The sequence below is a fragment of the Rousettus aegyptiacus genome, unplaced genomic scaffold (assembly GCF_014176215.1).
Source record: "Rousettus aegyptiacus isolate mRouAeg1 unplaced genomic scaffold, mRouAeg1.p scaffold_m13_p_4, whole genome shotgun sequence".
NCBI classification, from domain to species: Eukaryota; Metazoa; Chordata; class Mammalia; order Chiroptera; family Pteropodidae; genus Rousettus; species Rousettus aegyptiacus.
In genome coordinates, this window is record NW_023416307.1 from 61355770 (window position 1) to 61377488 (window position 21719).

The following is a 21719-nucleotide window of genomic DNA, read 5'->3' on the forward strand; positions in this document are numbered from 1 at the left end:
GGATATGGGGAATGAAAGTAATTCCTGACTATCACATATAGGATGAGAGAGAATTATTCATTCTTTCACTCATTCACTTACATAACAAAGATTTACCGAGTGCCAGCTCTCTTCTGGGCATTGTTCTAGGCACTGAGAATGTAGTATTGAACAAGACAATTAAAGCGTAAATTAAAAATAAATTATTTAATTAAAGAAAGAACAAAAAAGAAAAAAAAGGTTGTGAAACTGAGATGATGAATCAGTACATTGGACACAGAAACCAGATATCTCCTTAAATGGAATGGTCAGAGATGGCCTCTTTGGGCGAATAGGAATTTCAGCTGTCATCTGAATGGCAAGAATAAGCTAGCCCTAGGAGCTCTCCAGGAAGAGCATTTCTGGTAAATGGAATCAGCCTATGCAAATGTCCTAGTATCAAAAAGAGTCTGTTCAGAAACCAGATTGAAGACCAGTATCATGACAAGGAAATAAGTTATATTAGGCGATGTCAAAGAGGTAGCTAGGGGCTGCTCCTGTAGGTTTTTGCTGACCAGAGCAAAAAGTATGCATTTTATTATAAGAGCAATAAGAAGAGGTTAGGGTGGAATGCTACCTTACCCTTTTCATTTTTCAAAAGAAGGGAAGAAATTTCTACTTATTGCCCTGGAGAGGAGGATTAGAATAACAATTCTAATTCTTTGACTGTCACTTATAAACTGAATAATTCTGGAGAAGAAATTTAGATCATAATATTCATTTTTAATATTCTGGTAGACTGTGGTATATTTAGATAACAAGACATTGATATTTTGGGTGTAAAATTATTGAGATAAAAACGCATGAATGATTAACATCTTTATACTTATACTGCACTAAGAAGCAGACTTATTTTATTTACTAAAAAGCATCCTTCTGTACTTTTGAAATTCCCATAAACAGAAACAAAAAAAGTCAATTGACAATACAAACTTTATTATAGACATAATTCTTATTCTAGTTCAAAGACTTTTCAAACAAGGGGAATATGAACCTGACAAAATTGAAATTGATACAGACATTAATCGGTTTCTATAGAACTAAAAAAAAAAAATCAAAAAACTTTCTCTGAAAACAACAATAATAAACACTATAGCTTGCTTTCAATACAATTATTAAAAAAAATAAAGTAAAACAAAAACTTTCAAAAAGATCTCAACCTTTTCGAGCAAGAGGTGGAATAATTTAAAGGTGAATAAGCCAGAGAAAAATATTTAAGAATAGCTTATAAATATCTTTTCATTGTTTCCCCCAAGCAAAAATTATTTTTAACAGTTGGAAAATTTTTACAAAAAAATCACTGTATGTGGCTGAAATTAGATTCATTGACATGGAATTAACCCTTTTTGTAGATGATTAAATAATAGATATTATATTTTCGTAAATTTATTTTATGTAGCATTTAGTATTTCAAGTAACTACTTTATTAAATTGTATCTGGTGTTAGTTTATGTAGAATTAAATATATTTAACATTTATAATTTTTTTTTACTGAGAGGATTTACAGATAACATTGTGTAAGTCTAAGGTATGCAATATGTCGATCTAATACATTTCTATAATGCAATATGATCACCACCTTAGTTTAGCTAAAACCTGTTTCAGGTCACATAATTATCATTTCTGTGATGAAAAATCTTAAGACCTAGTCTCAGCAATTTTAAAGTATATAACATAGTATTATTGACTATAATTACTATGCTGTATATTAGATCTTCAGAACATATTCACCTTCTAGTTGTAATTCTGTGCCCTTTAACATCTCTCTAATTCTCCACCTGTCAGCCCCTGATAACTGCCATTCTATTATTCTCTATTACTGTGCATTTGGCTTTTTAAATTCTAAATACAAATGATAGTATACAAAATTCTTCATCTGAGTCATGCCACTAAGCATAATACCAGTACAGTCCATTGGTGTTGTCATAAATTGAATATATATACACGTACGCTTCACACCTTTTTTATCCATTTTTTGACAGATGTTTAGGTTATTTTCATAATTTTCATATCTTGGCTGTTATAAATAATGCTGAAATAAACATAGGAGTGCAGATGTCTTTTTCAACATCTCAGTTCCTTTGATTATTCACTCAGGGGTGGAAATGAGTAGTTCTATTTTATGGTAGTTCTATTTTAATATTTTAATATTTTGAGAAATCTCTATACTATTTTATATAGTGGCTGTACCAATTTTCATTCCTACCAATAGTATACAAGGATTCCCTTTTCTCCACATCTTCTTCAACATTATTTATCTTACCTCTTCTTGATAACCACTAACAGATGTGAGGTGATAATCCCATTGTGATTTTGATTCGCATCCCCCTCACAATTAATGTAGCTGAGCATCTTTATACATACCTGTTGGTCACTAGTATATCTTCTGTGGAACATTGTTAAGTTCCTCTGACCATTTTTAATTGAATTTTGCTGTTGTTATTATTGAGTTGTATGAATTCTTTATATATGTTGGATATTAACCCTTTATCTAATATATGGCTTGCAGATTTATCTCCAATTCTGTAGGTTGTCTTTTCATTTTGTTGTTTTTTTTGTTTTGTTTTGTAGAAACTTTTTGGTTTGATGTAGTCCCAGTTGTTGATTTTTGCTGTTATTGCTTGTACTTTTGGTGTTAAAAAAATCATTGCCTAGACCAATGTCAGGGAGCATCTTCCTTATGTTTTCTTTTAGGAATTTTATATTATCAGGTCTTATGTTTAAGTCTTTAATCTAATTCAAGTTAATTTTTGTGAATGGTATAAGATAGGGATCCAGTTTTATTTTTCTGTATGTGTTTATTCAGTTTTTCTAGCACCATTTGTTGAAGAGATTGTCCTTTCTTCTTGAGTGTTCTTGGCTCCCTTGTCAAATATTAGTTGACTGTATGTACAGGAGTTTACTTATGGGCTTTTTATTTTGTTCCATTGGTCTATATGTCTATTTTTATTCTAGTACCATACTATTTTAGTTACTATAGTTCTGTAGTATAGTTTGAAATCAGGAAATGTGATGCTTCTAACTTTGTTCTTTCTCAGGATAGCTTTGGGTATTCAAGGACTTTGTAGATTCATAAACATTTTAAGATTTTTTTTCTATTTCTGTGCAAAATGCCATTGTAATTTTGATGGGAGATTGCATCAAATCTACAGATTTGGGTAGTGTGGACTTTTTAATATTAATTCTTCTAATCCATGAACACAGAATATCTTTGTTATTTTAATCTTCTGCTAACTTGGGCTTAGTTTGTTATTTTTCTAGTTTATTGGGGAGCAAAGTTAGGTTATTAGATCTTTTCATTTTCTTGATATATGCATTCATTGCTATAAACTGCCCTCTCAGAACTGCTTTTGTAGAATCCCATAGGTTTTGGTGTGTTATGTTTTCATTTTAATTTGTTTTGAGTTTTTTAAAAAATTTATCTTTTGATTTCTTTTTTTGGCATTTTGGTTGTTCAGGAACATGGCGGTTATTTTTCACATGCTTGTAAATTTTCTAGCTTTCCTCTTGTTGTCGATTTCAGCTTTCATACCATTGTGGCTGAAAAGGATAGGTGTTATTATTTCAGTCTTCTGAAATTTGCTAAGACTTGTTTGGAGGTGCATCATATGATCTATTCGGGAGAATGTTTTATGTGCACTTGAGAATAAAGTGTATTCTGCTGCTGTTGGATATGTTTATAAATATGTTAGATTTATTTCATTTAACATATGGTTCAAGTTTAATATTTCCTCGTTTATTTTCTTTCTGGATGATTCATCCATTGCTAAAAATGGGGTACTGAAGTCCTCTATTATTACTATACTGTTGACTAGTTCTCCTTAAATCTGTTAGTGTTTGCTTAATATATTTAGGTGCTCCAATGTTGGACATGTATTATTTATGATTCTTATGTATCTTTGATTAATTGACTTCTTTATCATTGTATAATGACTTCCTTTGTCTTTTGTTACCATTTTTGGCTTAAAGATTACTTTGCCTGATATAAGTATAGTTAATCCTACTTTCTTTTGGTTTCCATTTGCATGGAACACCTTTTCCTGTCCTTTCACTTTTGAACTCTGTGTGTCATTAAATCTAAAGTAAAGCTTCTGTTGACAGCATAGAACTGGGTCTTGTTTCCTTTTCTTTTATCAAATTCATGTAGGCATTCTGTGCCTTTTGATTGATGAAGTCAATCCATTTACATTTAGAGTAATTATTAATATGTAAGGATGTGCTAATGCCATCTTATTAATTGCTTTTTGATTGTTTTATGGTTCCATTGTTTCTTTTTCTCTCTCTCTTTCTGCCAAGTTTTGTACATTAGTGATTTTTCTGTGGTGATATGCTCTGTTTCCCCCTTTTAAAATTTGTTGTTAATCTAATCTAGATTTTTGCTTTGTGGTTACCATGAGGCTTACATAAAACATCTCGTGGGAAAAACAGTTTATTTCAAAGCATACAAAAGCTCCAACCTTTTACTCCCTCCACTTTTATAGTTTTGTTGTCAAAATTTACCTTATCATATTGTGTATTTGTTAACTATATATTAGTAGCTATAATTATTTTAATACTCCTTTCCTTTCACCTTTATACTATAGTTAAATGATTAACACACCACCCAATTGCAGAATTAGATTATTCTGAATCTCACTGTATATTTACTCTTATCTCTGTGTTGCATACTTTCGTGTTTTCATATCACTAATTGTATCTTTTATTTTAGCTTAAAGAATTCTTTTCGGCATTTTTTGCAAGGCAGGTCTAGTGGTGGTGAATTTGGTTTGTCTGAGAAAGTCTATTTCTCCTTCATATCTGAATAACTTTGCTGGAAAGAGTGTTCTTAGCTGACAATTTTTGTTCTCTCAACATTTCAAATATGTCATTCTGCTCTCTCTTGGACTGTAGGGTTTCTGCTAGGAAATCTGTTGGTAGCTTAATGGGGATGCCTTTGTAGGTTATAGTCCTTTATTTTGCCCCCCCCCCCTCTGGCTTCTTTTAGAAGTCTCTTTTGTCTTTGATTTTTGACATTTTCATAATAATATATCTTAGAGTTGTCTTTTGCATTGAGATAATAGAGTGATCTAATTGCCTCATAAATTTGGATGTCCAACTCCTCAGGTTTGGAAAATCTCAGTTATTTTTTTAAATTAATTTTCTGACCACTTTTTCCTCTTTTCTCTTTTGGAATCCCAATTATTCTAATATTTGTATATTTGATGGAGTCCTATAGACTAGTTATATATTTTTTTTTTGCTCTATTTCATTTTTTTCTTTATTCTCAACTAATTGGGTTAATTCAAAATTTTTATCTTCTATATCTTTGATTTTTATCTTCTACTAGGTTTGTTCTGTTGTAGATGCTCTCTATTGCAGTTTTTGTTGTTGTTTAATTTCTCATTTTGTTCTTGCGTTTTTTTTTTTTTTCTGATTTTGTTCAATTGTTGGCCTGTTTTTTCTTGTAGCTTGTTGAGTTTCCTCAAAATAGCTATTCTGAGTTCTTTATTAGTTATATTGCAAAATTTCATGTCTTTGAGTTTAGTTTTTAGAGGATTGTTATTATCTTTCAGTGATGACATGTTTCCTTGATACTTCATTCACATTTCTTTACTATTTACCTTCAGGTAGGATGTACTTTTGGTTGATCACATTATATCTAGAGTTTTCTTTGAACTAGTATCGATACACCTGCTTCATACTTCTTTCTCCCTCTTATGGCTTTTATGTTTTCTGTAGTTTTACAACTCACCAAGCTGGATGCTAGAAACCTCTTTTTTGTTTTCAGAAGGTGGTGCTACAATTCAACATTGTAGTTTCTCCTTTGTTGTAGAAACTGGCCTAATTTTCTGAAAGCACTCTGTTTATACTTGGGAGTGTGTAGGAGCCAGCCATAGAGTAGGGGGAAGTATGTTTGGCACTTGCTGGAGAATCTTCAGGTGAGGTTTTCTTAGAGATTCATGGTCAGACTTCCTGCTGAACTCCTGAGTATAGTTGGCAGGAAATAGATCTCTTTAATTCCCTTTGATATTCTTATTTGCCTCTTTCCCTATTTCTTTCCTCTCCCCAGTCATAGAGGTCCTTCCTTAGTACTGTGGGTGCTGCTGGTGAAACAGGTTCCTTCAGCAGTGTCTGGAAAATCTGGCAAGTCAGGTAGTCAGTTACCACTCTTTCTTTCCCTCTAACAGAAGTTGCCACTGGCTAATTCAACCCTGTGCTATGTTGCCTTGAAGGAGGTGTGGTGCTGGCAAAGTTTCTCTTATCTGTTACAATGCACCCAAACTTGTATTTTTCTTTTGCTCCAATGGCATGCTGCAATCTCCCCTTGGGAAGGTTGAACTTCTAAAAAATTTTTCATCCACGGGTGTCTACTCAAGTCAGCACTTTCCAGGTTTTCCCCAGTTGTGGCAGAGAGGGATTGGAGCAGGTTTGCTGGCTCCCACTGGTTCTGCAACCTGTGTCGAAGTCTGTCTGCCTATTACTGAATGTACATGTGGGCAAGACCCCTTCTAGGAACTTTGGAATATAACACTGGATCCCACAACTACCACGGAGGCATTTTTGTTTGTGGATGGGTGTCTAATTGTTCTTTAAAGGGAAACAAAAAAAAGAGGGATGTCTTACAACACCATGATGGTGATATCACTGACATTTATAGTTTTATAAGCAGACTTAAACATATCTAGAGACTGAAGAATAGACACCAGTAGAGAGATTGATGTAAAACCCAGGAGAAGAAATGAGGGGTATGAAGTCCTGAGTAATAGAGACTAGAAGTGAACCACAAAAAGAGAAGAAACATCCTTTTAGTTATGAGGGAAAGAGGAGAGGATGGAAGAGGAGTGAGAGAAAAATGAGAGGCTGGACTTATGCTTACATGTTTCTGTTGTGGTGTTCCCCTGTACCATGGCCATAAATATCCTACTTCGCTTTCTTCTGTGAGAATAACAGTGTCAGAGAAAACTGCCACTGTGTTGCAGGGCATATAGGAGACTCTGGAGTTTTATCCTGAGCCATAAAGTCATTACATCCTTTGAAGTTCCAGGCGGACATGTTTAGAAAATATACCTAAAATACATACCTGCTCAGGCCTTGCAGAGAAACTGAAGGACGCAGGAGCTGGTTTAATACTCCAAAGCTGTAAAGCTTTGGGAGCAGCAGGAGACAGTACCAATGGTGGCGTGGAGGCACTATTCTCACAGTGAGTATTCGCTAAAGTGGTCATGAGGAAGTGCCTCTCACAAGTCAGTCTTGGGCATCAGATATCAATCCTAACATGTACTCGTGAGTACATCTGAAAAAATTCCTAGACCACTTCCAAAAATAACTGAGAGGTTTTGACTAGGGAGACAAGGAGGCAGGGCCAAAGAGTCAGGCACAAAGAGATGAACAGTAGCAAAATATGGATTGTCAATGTTAATATTATTTATATCCATAGGCTCATGATTTTAGGGGGCCTCTAGACAGCATGAATGTAAGAAACTCATTTTTATCTGTTTATTTCTGAAATAAAAATTACCTTAATAGTTTTAGTATTTCGTTATAGAGGTTTAAATCCTAAGTTAAAAACTGAAACACAGATAGCACAGCTCAAGTGATGGCTACATGTAAAATTTAAAGATGTTTTGTTTTTGTGAAGAAATGCTACCTCAGGTGAGGGGCTGGGGACATGTGTACTCTCTAGGTTAAGGATCACTGAATGTGTAAGACAGTGCTATTGTGCGTACTGAACATATATGTGTATGTGTTTACTCCTGCCAAAATTATCAATATACTCTTCCCTTTAATTTTATTTTAAACTGCAGTGCTCAAGTACTCCTCATGGTGTCATTATACTGTCAAAAAGAGAAGAAACATCTGAATAGCAAGTTTGGAGAGAGTTTTAACTTTTCTTACAGAAACGATATTTAAAACATCTTTTCATTTGTGTTACTTCACATGAATTGACTTCAAGTGTGGAATGTGTACGTTATTCTTACATGCTAAGACTTTGATTTATAGCTTATAAGTTCCTAAAGGTATAACTTCTATATGCCAATAATTCCCTCATTTATACCTCTAACCCTTATCTAAACTCTAATCACAAATATAACTTTATACTTGATATCTTCACTTAGACATTGATTATAAATCTCAATCTTGACATGTGTAACACAAAACTTTTAATTTCCTTCTTCTTCCAAGCCCGCTTCTGTTGTCTTTTCTAGTTAAGTAAGTGACACCCCATCCATTTAGTCATGTAAAAAACCTAGAAATCATTCCTCATCTTTCTGTTTCTTTATTTCATCAACAGGTGCTTCCTCAAAAGTGTATCCTTATGCTACCTACTCTTTACTATAGTCTTTACTACCATCCTATTTGAAATCGCTCTAATTTCTTCCTGTTATGGCAGCACTTGCTCAAGCTTTTCTACCTTCTCCCTTGACCAACTAAGATGCATTCTTCACCCAGCTGCCAAAACAATCTTCATATATATATATATATATATATATATATATATATATCTAGATAGATATATAAAACTGACTTTACGTTACTTTCCTATTTAAAATACTCCTATTGAGGTTTTAGGGAGATAATAAGTGACTCCCTTCTTATTCAAGCTCTCAATTCTGGATTCGGTTGAGAGACAGAAAGATTTGGACAGCTAAGATAAAAATATTACTTTTGTTATTGATACTTGTATTGGCAGATGTTGCCTAGCGGTGAATATAGCCATAAAGTCCACACTAATATTTAGCTTAAGTACCTCTTTATTTTTCCTCATTTTAAAGTGTGGTTAGACTATGGGCAGTGAACACGCAATATGTATATGCCATATATATATATATGCCTTATATCTATAGAAACAAGTTTGTCCTTATAAATTTCTGATCTTCTCCCCCAAAGTGAATTCCATACTCTTGGTTACCCATATGCTTAATCATTAAGTTCAAAGTTTAAAGACAACAAAATCTACTACCTTTGCCTTAAGTTGTTTGGCTCTCTTACTCCTTAAGGTGGCATGTCTAATCTGATTAGTTTGAAAAAAGAAATGAGACTTGGGTTGAAACTTTTTGTAGTTTCTTGTTATCTTCTGTCCCCCAGAAAGTTCTATTTTCTGCTTTGTTGGAAACCACCTATCCTACATGGGCCCTGCAGTTGTGCATCTGTGCTGGTAGATTCTCTGTTTTATGAACTTCTACTTGATGGTTAGTACCTAGCTTGAATAACACCTGCTCTATGAAATCTTTAATAGTCAGGATTCATTTCTCATACTTCTCTAGTCTTGTAATAGCTGGTACATACATCTGTACTTTACTAACCTAACCTAATCTATATTTTTTTCTCGTCGTTTTGATGTCTGCATTTTACAGCACACTCAGTGTGTGTGTGTGTGTGTGTGTGTGTGTGTGTGTATTTTTTTTCCTTTGACTTCATGTTCCCAGAACTCTGGCACAGAATATACTCAGAAAATATTTGTTCAATAAATTTTCTTTCCTTCCTTCCTTCCTTCCTTCTTTCCTTCCTTCTTTCCTTCCTTCTTTCTAATTTCTCTCTATCTCTTTTTGTCTTCCACCTCTTAAATCACCTAAATAATACTTAGTCTGCGGTAGGTATTTTCTTGACTCATAAACATGTTGCTGTAGATAGAATATTTGTGTCCCCTCCAAAACTCGTATGTTAAAACCTAATTTCCAATGTGATGGTACTAAGAGGTGGAACATTTCAGTGGTGATTAATTCAAAGGGTGGAGCTCTCATGAAATGAGATTAATGTCCTTATAAAAGAGAGATTCTCGCATACTTTCCACCATGCGAAGACACAGTGAGAAGATAGCCATACATGAACCAGGAAGCCAGACACTGAATCTGCAGGTGCTTTAAACTTGGACTCCTAGCCTCCAGAACTGTGAGGAATGAATGTTTCTGTTTAAACCACCCAGTCTATGGTATTTTTGTTATAGCAGCCTGAAAAGACTAAGACACATGTTTTATTCAATGTTGTTGTACATTAATTAGCCTTAAAACCGCCAACTAGATTTTAGAAGTTTTAGGTCTTACAAATATCGAAAACCTATTTTAAGTACTAAACAAATGACAAATATAAGCACACCTTATTTCAGTACCTGACCACTATTCATTTCTTTCAATCATATGACCAAAATCTATTTTCTGTCTCTCATTGGCTTTTACTCATCAATTTGCATATGAAAATAGTTTGACACATTTTCACCAAGGTCAAAAAGTATGTTTAATATGGTGAATTGATTCATCGATAAGTGGATTTATGAGCCTACATAACTGAAAAGTCCTCATTTCTGGAGCAGCTTGATGAGAAGCTTATATCAAAACTGTTAGGATCTGGATTATTTTTGTCTGTCTTCTGGTTGCCTCTATTTTGAATTCATTCTCAGTCTCTACCCTTGCAGCAGCTCCAGAACATATATCTTTGAAGCTCCAAGTCTAATAACAAAGAGAAGTCTCTTTTCCTTGTCTCAGGAAGATCAAAGAAAAGCCTCAGAATTGAATCTCACAGATTCTGATTCTACAGACTTGGATCCAGTGTCTGTTCTTGAATCAAACTGTGACTAGACCAAACTGTGATGCATAAAATGTGCTGTCTGAATTGGGATTTGGCCACAAGTACATCCCCAGAGCCAAGCATGAAGTCAACTTTACTTTGCACGCAGGAACAGAAAGGCGGGTAAAGGACGACTCCCCAAAACAAAACCAGGGTCCTATGAGGTCTTGGTTCTGGGTAGAATAAAACCAATACCCATTATAGGTATCTGGATACATAATATCATTTCTTTGATACATATGAAACTTTGGGTACCTCACAGAAAGGGGCAGTCATTCTTCAAGAAACATGAAATTGATGTTTGGAAAGGTGCCTATAAACTGCTAATTAGGAAAGACCATTTATAAGAAAGACCATTAACAAATAAAACACTGGCTTCCTGTATGAGCCCAAAATAAAAATCATAAAGGAAGATAATCTGACTATTCATCTGCTTCTTAAGAGACCTATCTTGTGACTGAGCAGCAACAGGACTTTGTTTAATAATTGTTAACATTCTGAATAGCAATACCTGGGGATCAGCTAGTGACCAAATAAAATTGCGCATCTTAAATTCACTCACTCTGAACTCTATGCCTTCCCTAAAAGTTTTTTCTGGTCCATATTAGTTGGCTATGTTTCACTCCACCAAGAGCCTAACATAAAAGGAGAGGTCTTCTTGAGTCATTAGACATGGGGTTTGATAGAATATAAATGCTTTTCTAAAGCCTTTTTGTTCTGTACTGTACAAAGGAGTACCATCCAAATATAAAAAAGAAAAAATACATTCTTTGGCCTCAGTTAATAAATTATTAATTGAGCATTTAAAATATTTTTAGCCTGGCCAGAGGGAAAATAGCAAAAACACCTGCCCAAATTTATACTCTATGTTTATTCTATTCATAACTACTTTGGGCTTTTCGGCTTTTTGATTAATAAAATTCATGTAAATTTATAATATACATTAAAAAAAGAAAACAGTATTCTGAAAGACTGCTATGTTGTATCAGGCACTCCGCTAGATGCTAGAAATTCAAGAAAGACATATTCCCTTCTTCTTTACATTTCTAGGATAGTATAGAAGACATTAAACAAACAACTACATAATCATTGTGGTTGTAAGCATTACAAATGAGAAAAAGTATGCTGTACAATGAGAGTTAATTATTCTGGTGATCTAAGTTAGTCTGGAGGTTAGGGGAAGTTAGCTAGAAAAAAAATGACATTTGCTTTAAGATCAGGAATGTGAGCAGCCAAGGGAAGGAGGTGGAGTGTATCAGTCTGAGGCCCATCAGGAGACAGAAACTACACAGTAATGTAAACAGAGGAAGATTAATGTAAAAAGTTATTCAGCTAAGATAGGAGACTATAGAGATAGAAAGAGAAGGCTAAAGTTACCTTAGGACTGGAGGAGCATACCTAAGGAAGGACAAACTTGCAAGAAAGGTTCACCTCTCATTAAAAGAGGAGGTTGCAGGAAATGTGGTTGTAGTGCATTGGAGAGTAGAGAAATTTTCTGGGTTGCCTGGGCCAGAAATGGGCCACAGTCTCTGGACAATTAGGAACAATTCTATAGGGAACAGGAGGAGACTGGTAGGCAGCCATGCAGAGAAAGTGGGGAGCACAGTGGGAATTGGGGTACCACTGGATTAGAGAGGATTTCCTCTTTAGGAATCCAGTACACTCCCATGTACAGCTCAGGCGAGGGCGTCTCTGGGCCAGTGTGTGTCTACATGGGGTTGGGAGAGGGTACAGAGAAAAACGATCTGAGCTAGGGAACAGGCCCACACTATCTGAATCACTACTCTAGTCAGGAATTGAAGAAAACATGGCCAAATGCTGGAGTAAGCTATGCCATGCAGGTGCCTAGTTCTAGTGAAAACTATATGGGCCAAATACTAAATGCCTGGCAAATGAAGCACCAGAACAGGAAGTAGACTCCTTTCTCCTACAATCTCTCTTCAGCACCCTCAACTGGTAAAGCTTAACATCATGTCAGCTGCCAAAAGGAAAATATTTAAAGGGTCCAGATCCATTTTCACAGATCAGAAAACAAGGTAACTTTAGAGCTGAAAGGCAATAATGATAATGGCATAGAGTTAAGGAATGTTTCAAGCAGAAAGAACAACAAATAGGAAGCTTTTTGGTAGAAAACTTTAGATGTAGTCAACTTGTTGAAAAAAGGCCAGTGTGGTCTAGTGACTCCCATTTGGAGTGGTAGGATGAGACCAAAGAAGTGGGGAAAGAAGGAAAACAACTCGAATCCACTGAAGTCATAAAAGGAATTTATTGGCTCTCATCATAGAAAATTCTAGTAATCAAGAAAGCTTCAGGGAAGGATGTATCCAGCAGCTCAAATATGGACCAAATGAACTAGTTTATTGCTCGCCCCACTCTGTGCTTTCTTCCAGTGGTTTATAGTGTAATCAATGCAACTGAAGTTCCTTTTTTTGCATATGATAACTGTTAGTATTCCTAGAGATTTTGTACTTCTTTATTCACACCCAGGAAAAGATTTTTTAAAAAAATCTCACCCAGTTCTCTCTTGGAAGTGTAGAATGCTGCTTTCCCTTAAGAATCCAATGAATACCTTCTTCAGTCTCATTTTCTCAAACTGGTACATGTTCCTTGTACCAGTTGCTGCATGCTGATTGGCTAAAGTCAACAGGGGTCCACCAATTAGGATTACTTATGAATGGAATAGGCTTTCTCAAAAACACATAAAAATTGGGGTCACATTTCAGAGAATGAAAGAGAGTAGAGTCTGACTGGCCAACAAGGTCACTGGAAAAATCTACCACCCTATATGAGGATTCTAACAATAATGTAAAGCTTGCAAGAGGTTTCAAAAAACATCACTTGTGAATATCATAGTATGGATAACTAACTTGAGGGACAAGATGGAGCAGAAGAAGACAAATTAAGAGGCTCTTAAAGTCATCCCATGGAGAAAGAATATTGCCAACAGAAAATTGAGAGGTGTAGGTGATTCCAAAAAGCATTGAACAGGTAGAAGTTTTGAGACTTACTAGTAAGTTGGATATGGAGACTGAATGAAAAGGAGGTATCCATTATAATGTCTAGGGTTCAAATGCCTAAGAAGAAATGGCAATTCCTTCTATTAAAAATTCTGCTGGGCAGGAAGTATTTGGGAGACAAGTATCACTTCAATTTTAGACACATTGAATATGCAAGCACAATACTGGAGAAAAATTATAACTCCAATTGTTAACCTTAAAAAAATAAGTGGAAAAAAATAAGTGTTTTTTTGAGAGTCAAGTACTAGCTATTCCCAAAGCACTGATTCAGGCGGAAACCAAAGAGCGTTCCAATTAAGAGGTGAAGGCAAGGAGTATTTATGAGAAGGGAAGGAGAATAATAATATGAATAGAAGGAAGAAGTTTCTGTAAGTATTAATAAGCTAAAGAAGAAATTTCTGTTACCGAAAGAAAAGAAGTCTCTCTGCCTACATGCGTCTGAGTTAAAAAAGGGATATGTATATTTTTCGTAGCAAAGAAAGTAAAGTTTATTTAGACAGTTGCAAGTCCTGGAGACACAAGCAAGCTGTTGCCCTCGGCAACCTGGCTCCCCAGGCATCTCAGGAGTACAGATTATACAAGAAAATACCAGTATCATGGAAACTAAGGGAGTTGGGGGTGGTGGGCACTACTGACTGGGCGATTGGACAGGACTAGGGTAATTGATCATTTGGTTCGGTTCTGAAATCACCCATGGCACCATCCCGTCTGGTTGTGGCTAGGTCCTGTGGCTGGTGGGGTCTCTCTGCCTCAATGGCCTGGAGCTGAAACACATCTAAGCCTAAAATGTTATCCTGAGTGTAACCGAAACTTATTGTCCTTATGACTATAGACCTGAGGCTCGGTTAATCTCCTGTTGTAAGGCTTAATGATTAAAGAAGCATGTATACAGAGAAAGGTAGAAGGATAAGGGTAGAAAAAGCAAGTGAGTCACAGTATCATTATCTATCTGGGTAAAACCAGCTTGAATTAGAGAAAAAAAAAATATGTTAAAGAAACAAAGTTTATGTACAGTTACATTTCTATAGGTATAGAAAAACTAGTGTTGCTAATTCTAAAGAATGTCTTTAATCTTCAGTCTGAGTAGTCATAAAGTCTGCTTTTCTATTATCTTTGCACACAATTGTTTGGAATAAAATGCTGCTTTAGGCCCAGTCCAGAGGTTATTCTTCTCAGTCTTAACATTTCGAAAGTTTAAGCAGTAAGATCTGCAAGGCAGTTCCTCTGGGATGGCAGTTACAACTCTGTTTTGAAGTAGGCCCATTTATATTATTTTCACACAGTATTTAGCAATTTGTCACCATGTTTCCAAATTTTAGTTTTACTTAAAAACCTGGTAATAATTCAGAAAATTAAAAAACCCACAAAACTAAATATATAATGTAATTCAAATACAAAAAATTATATATGTATAACAAAATATCAAATAAAATGTAAACTTCTAAGTGTTAAATAGATTTTATCAGGGGCTTTGGACACAGAAGAGGTATTGGACCATTATAAGACTGAAATAGAGAGATTGACCAAGGACCTCACAGAGACAACTCATGAGAGGATCCAGGCTGCTGAGTATGGACTGGTGGTCTTGGAAGAGAATTTGACTCTCAAACAGCAGTACGATGAGCTTGAGACTGAGTACGTTAGCCTCAAACAAGAGCTGGAGCAGCTGAAAGAGTGAGAAAGAACACATTCAAGGAAAGAGCTAAGATGGGATAATGCAAGTGGGCAGTTCAGCAAGGTCTAGCACATGGTAGCTGATCAACAAATGTTTGTTAAATGTAGGAGCTAAACCATAGCCTAGTTTTTTAAAAAAAATGTAAAAGGAGAACAAAAAATGGCTTAGATGATAGAGACTCTGTTCATCCCTCTGGTGACCAAATCAAAATCGTAATGGAAACAAGGGTAGTAGCAAGGAAAAATGGTCTGGGATGAACAACACATACAATTAGGGAGAAGACCAAGAACTCACCCTGCAATGGCAGAAGGTAGAATAGGGTGAGGACACGGGGCTGCCGGGTCTTGAGTGGCTGAATGAGACAGAGGCTGTGGCAATGGCAGAAACCTCTTAAAGGGGCTGTGTCTGCGAACGAATTTTCTGCTCACTCTGAGCACCGGTGCCGATTCAGCTGCACAGCAGGCACCAGGGACTTACAAGGACCTTGTCAGAGTGAGGGCTGAAGCAAGATTCACTTGGTGCAGATGTGCCAGCAGTATCCATTGTTCCCTGTGGAGCCCTCCCCACTACCAGTGTACAGACACAGTGGTGCCATAGTTGTGATGTCATCAGCCTGGATAACAGAAGTCCCTCCGCCCAGAGGATTCTCTGAAACCCCACCTCCCCCAACTCATGGCCCCACCCAACCACAACCAGGTATATCTTCAAGGAGTCAGGTGCTCCTTGCTGAGACTCACACTGGAGGGAGCTGGCCTTGGTTTCTGGTGTGGCCTTTTGAGACAACTATAAGCACAACATCTGTGGATTGCTTGCTGAATCTTAACAGGTGGCTCCAAAGGGATAGAGGCTTGAGCTAAGTTTGGCCTGCAGCTGAACCCCTCTCAGGACTATGCTACTACTTCACAAATCCACACTAATAAGACTGGGAGACTTAGGAGCTTTGCTTAGTACATAAAAACAGACATGGAAAGGCAGCCAAAATGGGAAGACAAGCAGAAACTGAGGGAGAGACCAGAACAGAAATCCAGCTATAATGGAGTCAAGTAATCTAACAGACAGAGTTCAAAACACTATTTATAAAGATGCTTAATGAACTTTCAGGAAGTGTAGAGAACTCTAACAAAGAGATAAAAATGGAAATGAAAATTATAAAAGGGAACCAGTTTGAAATGGAGAAAACATTATCTGAGAAGTATATTAAATGGAATACACAAAGAAATAAACAAAGTGAATAAAGAAAAGGATCAAATGCTTTATCTAAAGAATGGGAAAGACAAGGACATGCAATCAGAACGGCCAGAGATAAGATGCTAAGACTATAAAAATAATTTAAGGAGAATACAGGACACTATTAAGGATCCAAATATCCATCTGATTTGTGTAACGGAAGAAAATCAAAATGTTGAACAGCTGTTTGAAGAAATAATGATGGAAAACTTCCCTAGCCTGATGAAGGAAATGGACTTAAAGCCCCAGGAAGCTCAGAGAATTCCAAAAATCAGAAATCCAAAGAGGCCCATACCAAAACACATCATAATTAAAATGTTAAAGGTTAAATACAAAGAAAAAACGTTAAATGCAGCAAAAGAATAACAGATAGTTAATTGTACAGGAACATTCAAAAGACTGGTAGCTGATTTCTCAAAAGAAACTATTCAGGACAGAAGGGCTTGGCAAAACATATTCGACAGAATGAAGACCCAGGATCTACAACCAAGAATAATTTATCCAGCAAAGCTATCTTTTAGAGTTGAAGAACAGATAAAAAGCTTCTCAGACAAAAATAAGCTAAAGGAGTTTATCACCACCATATCAGTATTACAGGAAATGTTGGACGGACTTCTTTAAGAAGAAAAAATATATATCAAAAACAGGAATAAAGAATGGTAACAACTACATTCCTATCAATAAGTACCTGAAATAGAAAAGAATTAAGTGCTCCAACCAAAAGATAGGGTGGCTGAAAGGATTAAAAAACAACACTCCTATGCATGAAAAGAAATGGATTGGAAAAAGATATTGCTTTGATGGACCTAGAAGTTATTTAAGTATACAGAGAAAGATAAACACTCTAAGATTTCACTTATATGTGGAATCTAAGGAATAAAAGGAACAAACTAATCCAAAACAGACTCACAAATATAGTGGACAATTTGATGATGGACAGAGGGGAGGGGTGTTGGGGGGCTGGAGAATGGGGTGAAGGGTTAAAGAAGTGCAAATCAGTAGCAGATGGATGGTCACAGGAATGGGGAACATGGCATAGGAAATGCAGTTGGCATTAATATATTGTCTAGGTAGAGGGTCAGGGGAGGGAGGGAACAATTGAGGGGATCATTTTACAAACTATATAGATGTCTAACCAATGTACAGTATACTTGAAATTAATTAAAATTAAAAAATATATACACTTTATCATTCTAATATAAATTACCTATCTGGTTAGGTCTTCTGCTTTGATCAATATCAATTCCTTTAGTCTCAACCTTTTCTGAGCATTGCCTCTGAAGGAGCTGGTCCCTTTGAGCATAGTATTATCATCCTGTGCTTAGCTCCGAAGCTCTCCTTACTCTGGCCCTGTATTGCAAGAACTTATAGTTGTCCTGTCAGTAATCTAAAAGCTCCCTTTCTGTAGAGGAGAGATCCTCCCACTTCAGATGGCTTCTTAATCCTTATTCAGTGGGGATGGATGGGGAGAGCAAAAGGAAGATGGAGGAGGGGACTAGAAGATACCAGGACTGCATAGTCAAGAGGGCTTATAGTAAGGGATTTGGGGATGAGGGTGGGAGACAAGAGGAAGAGAGTAGAGGATTCACCTAAAGAGAATCCATCTTCTTTTTTTGCAGCCCTTTATTAGTCTTCATTATTTGAGACTTCTGGAATTCATTCTGTGCCTTTGGATCACAGTTTCTAAATTAAAGTTTCTTTTTCCTGTTTCAGTGGAAATCTGAATCCAATGTCAATGGACTTCTTTCAGTAAATGTAAAAAAAATATGCTTTGAGAAATTTCTCTTAATAAGAATCCAGGTCAATATGACAACTCAAATTTAACAGGAAAAAATTACCCTTTATTGATAACAATAACGTCATTATTTCCTGGATTTTCCATGAGTCTTTTGCAACATTTTTCTCCAGAAAAGCAACTTAGATGAATTAAATGAAGGAAAATACAATCATAACAAAGACATAAAGATTATATGATACTTCTTGGATAAAGGAGATAAAGATAAAGTTTTAATGTAAGAGCCAAAGGAAAGTTTTTAAAATGCTGTCTAAACATGGATTATAATTTTTAAATAATAAAATCATTTGCTGGTTTCACTACTTCATTATATTCAATTTCACCATATAATTATTTTTGAAATACTTCACACCCTAAAGGGACCTCGGTTGGGAATAGTTAGTTGCTTGCCCTAGAGAGGAGTAGCTCAATTCACAGCCTCAAGTAATAGCAATAAACTGAAATAAGGGAAAAGAAAGGAAATTTTTCTGATAGCTGAACAATCTGCTAATGAAGCCGTTTATTACAGGGTGATCAGTCATGCTCAGGTGTGATATCAATGCTTTCCTGAATGATTAATTTGGATTTATTAATGACAAAAAATGTTATAATAATAAGATCAACTAATCAGAATTTCACATCAATAGCTTGATGTGGTGACATAAATACAACCTGTCATACAGGAAGAGAGAAAAGGATCAATCCAAAGATTTGCTGAGGGAACTTGGCAGACCTTTATCTTTGACGTTAATTATTTGTTAATACTGAAATGGTAGGGCTTTGAGTCAAGATGAAAGAAAATATGGAATTCCCTCCAAATTAACAAAACACATATTACTCAAAATGTAACCTATGGATCAGCAATGTTGGCATCATTTAGGAGCTGCTAGCAATGCGGACGCTTGTAATCTACAAATCCTATGTTTATAGAAGCAACTCATATGTAGGTCAGAGATTGAGGGGCATTGCACAAGGATAACTCAGGAGCAATATTTTGTAGGAAGTAGGTCATTCCCTTGTTCTATTAATAACATTTGAATAACAAAGAGATGAACAAAGTTCCATAAACTTTGTTCTCTGATTTCCTTGGCAATGAAGCATCTCATTTCTGAAATGATAGAAAATTTCCCAATCGTGTTCCCAGCAGTTTCCAACTGTTGCCAAGGCTGGTAATATTTTGTTGCCACTATCCAGACAGATTCAAGAAGGAAAGTCACATCTTTATCATATTTGAATATTTTCTCTCCTTTCATTGTTCCTTCTTGGCTTCCCATCACCACGGCATAGTTATTACATTTGCTTATTTGAGACATATTTATTAAGCACCAAGTGTGTGCCAGGCTTTATTCTAAAGGTTGGGGATTCGAAGAATAAAAAACATGACTCATGTCCATATTTGAGGGCATAATTTCTAACACTTAAACTCTATACAGATGAGATCAATGACAGGCTCTCAATTACTTGTTTTTAAGCGTCAACTAAATTCTACACATGTTTAGAACATTAACAGCTAAAGTAAGTGTCAGATCTATAATCTAGTGTTATTTGATAATTTTTGGCACATATTTTATAAATAGTGCCTTTTACGCATTTCTTATTATAAAAGATCCTTTTCTTTTCTTAATCTTTGGAAAGGATGACAAGTAAATGAACAAGTATAAAGCAAAAGAAAGAGGCCTAAAATAAAGGATTTCCTTGTTTGGGCTCCGGGTTCAGCCTGTTTGCTTTGGGTTAAAGTTCCTCTCTTTTCTATTAATTCAGCCAATGACTCGGGATGTTTTCCCCCATACTAAAGTGAAAGGAAATGTAATTTAATTTTTTTATATATTTGACACTCTTTCTGGTAGGATACACTGCACAGGGCACTGAACTGAGAAATAAGAGAATGGGATTTGAGTCCTACCATTGCCACTAACTAGCTATGAAAATTTGAGTCAGTCCCGTCACATCTCTGAACTTCAGTTTCCTAATATGTAAAATGATAATAAATAATATAATTCATGAAAGTGCTGTGATACAAAGATATCATTAATCATATAGGAATTACTGTATTTCTGGGTTTGTAACTGTACACAAGCTTCATTTCATTTCTTTAATACAGTTTTTTTTCCCTCTGATTCAAACTAGTTTTGCCCAGATAATGGCATTGTGACTCACTTGCTTTTTCCACCCTTATCTTTCCACTTCTGTATGCTTGCTCTTTTAAACATTAACCTTAGGACAGATTATCAGAACCTCAGGTCTATAGTCATGAGGACAATAGGTGGTTACACTATGGATAGCATCTTAGCCTTCGGTGTGTTTCAGCTCCAGACATATTGAGGCAGAGCACCCCACAGGGTATGGGACCGGGCCTCGAGGACCAGCAGGATGGCGCTGTGGGTGAGTCTAGAACCAAACACAATGATCGGTTACCTCTCCAATTGCCCAATTAGTAGTACCCAAAACCTCAGTTTCCATGACTACTGATATTTTCCTATATACTCTGTACCTCTGGAGAGTATAGTTATCGAGAGCAATAGCTTGCTTGTGTCTCCAAGACTTGCAACTCTCTTAAGTAAACCTTACTTTCTTTGCTGCAAAGCATGCATGTATTCCTTCTTTGACTCAGACTCATACAGGCAGATGGACTTTTTTTGCTCCACTAACAGGTCTTGCATTATTTCAGAAACAATGTTCATGCAGATTCATTTTGTGAAATGAGGAAGTGAGTTGCAGTGAATACAATTCTGAATATAAAGTGGTTACTATGGAATATACTCACTGAATGTATTTACGATAGCCTCCTGAAGACCCAGACTTACTTTTGCCTAATTCTATCTAGATTTTCCTACAGTCTCTTACCAATCTCTTAAAAAACATTTATTCATCTGACTACTCAGGTGACTCCAATAAGTATCTGCCACTTGTAAATCCAAGTTGAGGTATTGTAAAAGAGAAAGTTATTTACATTTCAATTTAGATTTAGTTCTCTCATAATAATTTTCTATTAACATACCAGGTGAATGTGGGTGACTGATCAGAGCAAAGGAGCAAAATTTAAAAGTAGATATCTTTCTTAGGTAAGCAAAATAAAACTTTATTTACTGATATTTATTGATTAGAAATGTTTTATTATGCATATATAATTAAGTAAAACAAATATTACAGAGATGATAAAAGGGAAAATACATATAAAATGAGATATTCTTCTACCATTATTATTAAAACTCAGTTTTCTATTTGTTTGTTTTTCTCCCTGTGTGTGTCTTCTCACTCTTGTGATAAAGTTTGGTTGATTGGCCCTCCTTTAGGAGAGATTTTTCTGAGAGTTTGCCTTCCATCTGCTCAATTTTATTCTTTTTTCTATCACAAAATAGTTCCATATATGACACTGCAGTTTCTGTCCCATTGGCTCCTCTTTTCCTCATGTCTGGCCAGTCAAAACTACTCAGTTATTGCTTCTCATCTATGTATGGAAGGGCTA

The 21719-nt window shown here is 35.7% G+C and overlaps 1 protein-coding gene across 1 annotated transcript in view; it reads right to left on the reverse strand.

Moving 5' to 3' along the window:
• The window catches only part of LOC107513718 (OX-2 membrane glycoprotein), a 133504-nt gene that overhangs the window by 56557 nt on the left and 55228 nt on the right, over positions 1-21719 (reverse strand). The window lies entirely within an intron of this gene.